Below are 8,247 nucleotides of genomic sequence, written 5' to 3'. Positions count from 1 at the left end.
AAAACTGAATGGTATAGAATTAGTAGCAGATTAAACATTGCAGAAGAAAATAAAACATACCAATAGAAATTATTCAAAATGAAATTCAGAGAGAATAGAGAATTTTTAAATAAACACAGCATTAAGCTATGGAACAATTTCAAGTGACCTTCTGTATGTGTAATTGGAGTCAAAGTAGGAGAGGAAGAAAGAAAAGACAGAAAAACACTTGAATATTGGCTGAAATTTCTTCAAATTTGGTAAAAACTGTAAAACCATAGATTCAAGGCTCTCAATAAAGGCCAAGTTCAAGAAACAGAAAAAACTACACATAGAACAAAATAATCAAATCAAACAGTGATAAATTTAAAAGATCTTAAAAGCATACAGAGAAAAAAGGAAGTTCTGTATACATAGGAATAGGATACTATGACAGCAGATACCTCATCAGCCACAATGCAAGCCAGAAAGCAATGAAGTAACATCTTTAAGTTACTGGAAGAAAAATCTGTCTACCTAAAATTCTGTAGTGTAAACATATCTTTGACTCTTAATCTCACAAAACAAACTGAGGGTTGCTGGGGGGAGGGGGTTTGGGAGAAGGGGGTGGGAATATGGACATTGGGGAGGGTATGTGCTTTGGTGAGTGCTGTGAAGTGTGTAAACCTGGTGATTCACAGACCTGTACCCCTGGGAATAAAAATATATGTTTATAAAAAATAAAAAATTAATTAAAAAAAAAACAAAGACAAAATAATAACTTTTGAGACATACAAAAACTGGAAGAATTCATCACTATCCAGCAAATCTGGAGTATAAGAAATTGGCAAAGAAAGTCTTACAGGAAGATGAAAAATGATACCAGACAAAAATATAGATCCACAGAAAAAAAGAAAGAACCCTAATATGGTAAATACATAGGTAAATATATAAAATTTGTTTCTAATTATTTAAATATCTTTTCAAAATAATTAATTATACAAAAACAATCACAATGTAGTATAGGGTTAAACATATGTAGAAATAAAATATAATGGCAAAACAACACAAAAGATGTTGAGAGAAATGGGAGCATACTGTTGTAAGTTTCTCATATATACACTTAATAATAGACTGGTAAGTTAAATATGTATATTATAAACCCTAAAGCAACCACTAAAATAACAAAACAAAGAGTTATAATCGTTTTATAAGTTTTTCCATCCAAAAAATAGAAAAAGGAAGACGAGAACAAAGAACAGTGGAACAAATTTAAAAATGACTAGCAAGGTAACAAATTTAAACATAACTATATTAATAATCACATTAAGTATAAATGGTCTATATACTCCGAATAAAAAGAAGTGATTGTTAAATTGGAAATAGAAGCAAGACCCACTCTATGATGCCTATAAGAAATACACCTTAAATATAAAAACACAAGTATTTTCAAAGCAAAGGGATGGAAAAAGATATACCAACTAACACTAACCAAAAGAAAGCTACAGTATCTATAGTAATACCATACAGAGTAGATTACAGAGTAAAGTATATAATCAGAGGTAAAGACAGTCATTTCATAATAATAAAATGGTCAATTCATCCATATGACAAACAATTCCAAAAAAGGTGATGTATCTAATAATAAAGTTTCAAAGTACATGAAGCAAAAAACTGATAAAACTATAATGTGACAATTTTAGTCAAAAATTAGTCTCTATACACAAATATAGTATAAAAATATAAAATATAAATATAAAATATAATATAATATATTTTATATACAAAATATAAAATATAAATATATATAATATACAAGAATACTCTCTATAATTAAAAAAAGTAGACAGGAAATCAGTAAGAAGATAGAAGATTTAAGCAATGGTACTCATTAACTTGATCTAATTGATACTTAGTGAAAACTCCACCCAGAAAAATAGAATACACGTTCTTTTCAGGTGTACTCAAAACACTTCCCAAGATACACCATATTCTGGACCAAAAATTTAAAGTCTTAAAAATTGAAAAAAATATGTCATACAGTGCAAATTCTCTTGCCACAATGGAATTAAATCAGAAGTAAATAACAGAAAGTTCTCTGGAAAGTCTCTCAATATTTACTAACACACTTTTAAATAACCCATAAATCAAAGTATAAACCAAAATGAGAAATAGAAAGTACTATGAACTGAATGAAAATGACAAAAACACAACAAATTTGCAGGATAGTACTGAAACACTTTGGGGAAATTTGTAGGATTTGTAGGATTTAGCCCCTTTTTTGGAAAGAAGAAAGTTCTCCCAAGTTCAGTTTACACCTTAAGAAACTAGAAAAAGAAGAGCAGACTAAATTCAAAATGAGTAGAAAAAAAGAAGTAAGATCAGAGCAAAAATCAATGAAATAGAAAACAGGAAAACCATATAGAAAAATCAATGAAACTAAAAAATGTTTCTTTAGAAGATCAATAAAATTTATGAGTTTTTAGTTTTTTCAGGAAAAAAGGAGAGAAGACAAAATTCACCAGTATTAAGAATGACAGAGGAAACATCACTGCAGGGTCTGTACTTACTGAAAGGAGAGTGACAGAGTATTATTAAAAACTTTATGCCCATAAACTGACAACTTAAACAAAACGGACATGGTTTCTTTTCCTAAAAAAAAACACAAACTACCAATGTTCAGTCAAGAATTTGATGACCTGAACAACAGTATTATATTATATCTACTACAGACATTTTTCCCCACAAAGAAATTTCCAGGCCCAGGTGGTTTCACTGACAAATTCTACCAAAAGTTTAAGAAAGAAATAATATTAATTCGTACCAACTCTCTCAGAAAACTGAAGATGAGGGAAGAATTCTTCCCAACTCATATTCCAAGATCAGCATCACCCCAATACCAAAACCAGCTAAAAACATTACAATAAAAGAACAGACCAGTATACCAGCTATTAGATGGTCAGATGTGTAAAAAAAAAAAAAAAAAAAAAAAAAAACAACTCCTCCAAACTGCATTCTGACATGATACACGAAAATTAACTCAAAATGGATCATGCACTTAAATATAAAACCTAAAACCACAAAACTTCTAGAAGAAAACCTTTGTGACCTCAAGTTAGGGAAAGGTTTCTTAGCTCCAACACCAAAAGCATGAGCCATAAAGGAACACAGTGAAAAACTGGACCTCATCAACATTCAACATTTCTGACCTTTGAAAGATATTAGTAAGAGAATGAAATGACATGTCACAGACTGGGAGAAAGTTATGTACTTCATTCAAAGACATGCATCCAGCTCTCTCTTTTTCTCTGCCATCATGGTGTGTGCAGCTGACTGTTCCTTGCCATGTTTTCTCACACGACTTTCAGCATCAAGAGATTCCTGGCCAAGAAACAAAAACAGAATCATCCCATTCCCCAGGGATTCAGATGAAAACTGGTAATAAAATCAGGTGCAACTCCAAGAGAAGGCATTGGAGAAGAACTAAGCTGGGTCTATAAGGGATCACACATGAGATGGCACATGTATTTATGCTACATGAAGGTCATGTGCTCATATCCTATGAGTCTGTAAACATCAGTACTACCTGAACAATAGACATGTTTCATCAAGAAATGATTTTTCTGTTACTATGCTTCTGCACCAGTTGTTTAGTTCAGTAATAAATACGTGAGACCTTTAAAAACAATTGCATCTAGGAAACATAAAGAACTCTCAAATTAAATAATAAAAGATAGAAAATAATAAATAATAATAATAAAAGACAAACAAATAAAATAATAAATCTATGAGCCCACCCTAGGGTGACCCCTAATAAGTCGTATCCTTGTATAATCACCTTCCCCTGAGTGCAAGTAGAACCCATGACTTGTTTTTAACCAGTAGATTATGGCAAAGGTGATGGAATGTTACTCCCATGATTACCTTATGTTACATAAGACTCTATCTTGGCAGACCTGAGAGAGCCACACGGCAAGGACCTGCAGGCAGCCTCTGGAGCAAGAATAGATTCCAGATGAGATAGCTAATAATAATCCAGGGCCCTGGTCATACAGCTGCAAGGAAATTAATCCTGCCAACATGATAAGCCAGGATGTGGGTTCTTCCCTAGTCAAGCCACCAGATGAGAAATCAACCAGAAGGACACCGTGTTTGCAGCCTGGGGAGACCCTGAACAGAGGCCTCAGCAAAACTGCCCAGAGTACTTACCCATGGAAATGATGTACTATTTTAAGCCACTAAGTATGTGATAGTTTGTTTTGCCACAGAATACTAATACAATGGATAAAAGCTTTGAACAGACACTTCACCAAATAAGGTATAAGGGTAGCAAATAAGTACATGAAAAAAAATGCTACATATAATTAATAACTAGGGATACTCAAATTGCAACTGCAATGAAATAATAATACATACCTTTTAGAATTGCTAAAAGTGGTGGCGAGGATGCGGGGAAACTAAAACTCAGAAACATGCCTGGTTGATCTGTACAATGTAACAGCCTTTTCAGAAAGCAGTTAAACAGTTGCTTGAAAGTTAAAAATATACCTTTTATATATCTTTTATCTTCATATATACCTTTATATATACCTTTTATCTATATAGATATATCTTATATCTATTATAACCCAGTCATCACTTTCCAAAGTATTTATCCAAGAGAAAGAAAAGCATATACATTCACCCAAAGACTTGTACATGAATATTCACAATACCTTTATCTGTAATAGCCGAAAACTAAATACCCCATGCAGCAACGGTGAATGGATCAGTACATAATGGAATACTACTCAACAATAAAAGGGAATAAATATGGATACTCACTAAAACATGGATGAATCTCAAAATAATTATGCCGAATGAGAGACACCAGGCAAAAGAAGAATATATACCATATTATCCCATTTGTATTAAATTCTAGATAATGCAAACTAATCTATAGTGACAGAAAGCAGATCAGTAACTGGTTATATGAGGGGGAGAAGCAGGAACAGATTACAAAGCAGCACAAGTAGACATTTGGGAGTAATGGAAGGATAAGTCATCTTGATTGTGCTGATGGTCTCACTGATAAATAGATGTGTCAAAACTTACCAAAATGGTGCACTTTAATATGTGTGACTTATTGTGGGCCAATTATACCTCAATAAAGCTATTGCAGTTTTTTAATAAAAATAAGATTTGGGGGAGAATGACAAAGGTGTATTTTAGATAGGATGTGCATGGAAGGCTCTCCGTGGAGGTGCCATTTGTAGCAAGACCTGAATGAAGTAAGGGCATGAGCAATATGACCTTCTGGGGAAAGAACACTCCAAGCAGAGGGAATAGCAGGTACAAAGGCTCTGGGCAAGGCTCTGCTCAGCACATCAGCGTGTAATGTGGCTGGAACAGTGAGCAAAGGGCAAAGATGAGATCGAAAATCAGAAGGGCCGGATCACGTAGAGTTTATACAGAGAGAGGTGGGAATGCACTGGATTGTTTGGCACTGAGTTATGACATCATCTGACATGTTTCAAAATTATCATTCACAACCATGGCTATCATTCTCAATTGTAAAGAGGAAGAATGGAAACAAAGAGATGAGTGGGGGGACTATTGTACTAGTTAGGTAAGAGACCATGATGACCTTGCTGCAGGAAGTTTGTGGTGAAGGTCAGGAGAAGGGATTGGAGGCAGGATTATTTCAAAGATAGGGATGCCTCATTCTGGTGACAGGTCAGACATAGAGGAAGAGAGAATTCAAAGATGATTGATTCTAAGGTGTTTGATCTGAACATCTGGAAAAAAGTAATTTGCCTATTACTAAAATAAGGAAGTCTAAGTTGCCAGTTTCAAAGATGTGTTCAGCTTAGGTTATGTTTAGTTTAAGGTGCCTGTATACAATCAAGTGCCAATATTGAGCAGGCTGTCTAGATAGGACTGTGATCAGGGCAGAGAGGACAGAGCTGGACCTGGGATATAAATCTGAGAAAGAACTAGAGAACAGGTGGGAGAAATGAAGCAGTGGACACGTAGGAGGTAGTAGTGAGAGATCAGAAAGGAGAGGAAAAAACAGCAAAGACTCATATTGTGAACCAAGGGAGGAAAGTGTATCAAGAAACACCGTGATTACCTGTGAGGAATTCTGCTAACAGGCCAACAGGAGGATTCTGCATTGACCACTAAATTTAGCAGTAGACCACCTTGGCAGGAGCTATTTCAGGGAGATGGTAAGAGTGAAGGCTTGATTGGAATGGGCTCATGGGAAAGTCAGAGGTGAGGAAGTGGAAGCAGCAAGTTATCAGCAAGTTTCACTGTCAACGCAGGCAGAGAAGTTGAAGAGTAGCTGAAGAAGTGTGTGGCGGTCAAGGGAGGTTTTTTCTTTAAGATTGAAGATATTAATATAGCATGTTTGTATTCTGATGGGAACACTAGCAGAAAATACAGAGGTAAAAATTAATGATGCAAGAGATGGGTCAGGGAGGGAGACAATTGCAGAAAAAGTCCTTGAGCTGTGGGAGCTGTAGGAGAGAAAGATGAAGTGGTGAGAAGAATCCAGCTGTGGCAGGCTTTTACCCAAATCTACCACTCCAGATCCAGGGCCAGGAAGGAACCTCAAATTGATGAGTGCTGTGATACTCCAGGAGACTCTTGGTTATTTTCCTCAACTACCCTGGGAGGGGCTATTTTTAGCCTCACTCTACAGCAACTAAATCTCAGAGGGACGGGATGACCTGCCATATCACACACAGAAACCCCCACGACACCAAGCCTGCAGAGGTTATGCTGGGCACAAGAAGGCTGTCCCCTACCTTCTACACCCCCCAACCTGCTCATCATGATGACATCCAAACGCTGAATCTGACTTGAAGCCAAGACGGTGCAAAGCAGTTTTACTCTCCCCATTTGTGCAGTACTTCAGCGACACAGTGCTGAAGTACTGACCATTGTCAGTTAGACAGTACTGACTGACCATTGGTTTTCTTACCATCCTCTTTTCTCACAAATATAAAAACATAGAGCATTGAAGCTAAAAGATATTTCAGATATCACCCAGTCCATCCTCCGTTTCCATAAAAGGAAACTGAGGCACAAGAGTACCTCAACCATGCTCAAAGGCAAGCAGAGCAAACTGTCATCTCATTGCCCACAAGCTGTCAAATATGATTCCCCCCTTGTCCCTAGAGATGTGAGTGCACACGCCCATGTGTACAAAATCGATTTGAAAATGCAAATCGGCTACATCCAATTTCATCCAACTGTCCTCGAAATTTAAGAGCTCTGCTGACATGCACAGAGCAAAGACTAAATTGTCCCCCTGAGAGAAATAGTCTCAGAAATGGCACCGGGTGTCCCTGTCCAAGGTGCTAGGGAGCAGAGTCTCTGAGAAAAAAGCCTGAGTCTGCCAGGTCCAAACGTATCCTCCTTGTGAAAGGACAGCACGGGGCGGGGCGGGGCAGAGCCTGGAGTTGGGTGGGGTGGAGGCAAACAAAGGAGGGCTCTGAAGTCCCTCTGACTTGGAAATGGATTGATATCTTCACCCAGGATTCCCAGCAGGGTTGTTTTCTGATGCAGATGAATGTTATGTGGGAAATGCAGGACTACTAGTGCTGAGTCCCTGCCTGCTGTGCGTTCAGAAAGAGGATGGAGGAAACAAAGTTTAAAATGACACTGGGTGGCTCAGAGGGTTGGGCCGCTGCCTTCGGCTCCAGTTGTGGTCCCAGGGTCCTGGAATCCAGCCCTGCATCCGGCTCTCTGCTCAGCAGGGAACCTGCTTCCTCCTCTCTCTCTCTGCTGCCTCTCTGCCTGCTTGTGATCTGTCTGTCTGTCTAAATAAATAAATAAATAAAATCTTCTAAAAGAAAGAAAAAATGACGCTGTTACTCTCAAAGAGACCCAGCGACATTCCCTGACTGCCCGGGGACTCCAGAACAGGTCACCAGTGCCCCATGACCTGAACTTCTGACTTGGCAAATGGATTCACCCAAAAGTAGATAAGTCAAACTCCACAGACTGATTCAAGCAGTGGTTTTCAAGCAGTCTTATAGCAGCAGAAATGTTGTCTGATCCAGAAGACAGTAAACAAAAAGCTACTGTGGTTGAAGGAGTGGAAGCCTCACAGCCTGCCCTTGGTTGCTCCCAGATCTTGGAAGCACTTAGAAAAAGAATTGAAAAATCACTAGATTAGGTTCACTCACAAAAAGGTCTGTACATCTCTTCCCAACCTCATTCTTCACCAGGTGAATAGCCCTGCCCAGTCTGAGTCTGTAACAAACGACAGGACCCTCCCATACACACACCATGAGTAAT

The 8,247-nt window shown here is 37.5% G+C and overlaps 1 pseudogene across 1 annotated transcript; it reads left to right on the top strand.

Moving 5' to 3' along the window:
* Positions 1-3,303: 3,303 nt before the first annotated feature.
* Positions 3,304-3,458, top strand: LOC309863806 (large ribosomal subunit protein eL39 pseudogene; annotated as a pseudogene). Its single transcript has one exon. The product of its transcript is annotated as a large ribosomal subunit protein eL39 pseudogene (transcript).
* The last annotated feature ends 4,789 nt before the right edge of the window (positions 3,459-8,247 follow it).

This window comes from Mustela nivalis (genome assembly GCF_964662115.1).
Source record: "Mustela nivalis genome assembly, chromosome: 4".
In the NCBI taxonomy this organism is placed as follows: Eukaryota; Metazoa; Chordata; class Mammalia; order Carnivora; family Mustelidae; genus Mustela; species Mustela nivalis.
Note: the sequence above shows the minus strand (reverse complement) of the source record. Positions and strands in the feature narration are given on the sequence as shown.